We start from the raw sequence: 1,671 nt of genomic DNA, 5'->3' as shown, positions 1-1,671 counted from the left end.
TTCCTATAGAATCTTGTATGCCCCAGAAAGCTTCTGATTGCCTTAACATTGGCAGGTGGTGGTAATTTTTCAATTACCTCTACCTTAGCTTGATCCACCTCTATCCCCTTGTTCGAGATTTTGTGCCCAAGGACAATTCCTTCAGTCACCATAAAGTGACATTTTTCCAGTTTAAAACCAGGTTAGTCTCTTGGCATCTCTTTAGAAAAAGTGCTAGATGGTCAAGACAGGAGCTGAATGAGTCTCCAAATACTGAAAAGTCATCAATGAAGACTTCCAGAAATTTTTCCACCATATCAGAGAAAATTGAGAGCATGCACCTCTGAAAGTTTGCAGGTGCATTGCACAGACCAAATGGCATCCTTCTGTATGCAAATACTCCAGATGGACATGTGAATGCCGTTTTCTCTTGATCTTTTGGATCTACTGCAATTTGATTATAACCTGAATATTCATCCAGGAAGCAGTAGTATTCATGACCTGCCAGTCTTTCTAGCATCTGGTTTATGAATGGTAAAGGAAAATGATCCTTTCTGGTAGCTGTATTGAGCCTTCTATAATCAATACACATACGCCACCCTGTAACTGTTCTTGTAGGAACCAGTTCATTTTTTTTCATTGTGAACCACTGTCATGCCACCTTTCTTAGGGACAACTTGAACAGGGCTCACCCAGGGGCTGTCAGAAATAGGATAAATAATCCCAGCCTCTCATAATTTAGTGACCTCCTTCTGCACCACTTCCTTCATGGCTGGATTCAGCCGCCTTTGTGGTTGAACCACTTGCTTGGCGTCACCCTCCAATAGGATCTTGTGCATGCATCTGGCTGGGCTAATGCCCTTAAGATCACTGATGGACCACCCAAGAGCTGTCTTGTGTGTCCTTAGCACTTGAATTAGTACTTCCTCTTCCTGTGACTCTAAGGTAGAGCTTATGATTACAGGAAAGGTATCACCTTCTCCCAGAAATGCATATTTCAAGGATGGTGGTAATGGTTTGAGTTCGGGTTTTGGAGGTTTCTCCTCTTCCTGAGGGATTTTCAGAGGTTCTATTATTCTCTCAGGTTCCTCCAGATCAGGCTGAACATCTTTAAAGATGTCCTCTAGCTCTGATTCGAGACTCTTAGCCATATTGACCTCTCTTACTAGAGAGTCAATAATGTCAACACTCATGCAGTCATTTGGGGTGTCTGGATGTTGCATGGCTTTGACAACATTCAACTTAAACTCCTCCTCATTGACTCTCAAGGTTACTTCCCCTTTTTGGACATCAATGAGGGTTCGGCCAGTTGCTAGGAAAGGTCTTCCTAGAATGAGAGTTGCACTCTTGTGCTCCTCTATTTCCAGTACCACAAAGTCAGTAGGAAAGGCAAATGGCCCAACCTTGACAATCATGTCTTCAATCATGCCTGATGGGTATTTAATGGAGCCATCAGCAAGTTGAAGACATATCCTGGTTGGTTTGATTTCTTCAGTCAAGCCAAGCTTTCTGATAGTAGATGCAGGTATTAGGTTGATACTTGCCCCAAGATCACATAAAGCTTGCTTGGTACAAGTACCCTCTAATGTGCATGGTATCATAAAGCTCCCTGGATCTTTAAGCTTCTCAGGTAAGCTTTTCAGAATGACTGCACTGCATTCTTCAGTGAGGTAAACTTTTTCAGTCTCCCTC

The sequence above is a fragment of the Arachis duranensis genome, chromosome 6, assembly GCF_000817695.3.
Source record: "Arachis duranensis cultivar V14167 chromosome 6, aradu.V14167.gnm2.J7QH, whole genome shotgun sequence".
Taxonomy (NCBI): domain Eukaryota; kingdom Viridiplantae; phylum Streptophyta; class Magnoliopsida; order Fabales; family Fabaceae; genus Arachis; species Arachis duranensis.
The sequence above is the reverse complement of the archived record's forward strand: the minus strand, read 5'-3'. Positions refer to the sequence as shown.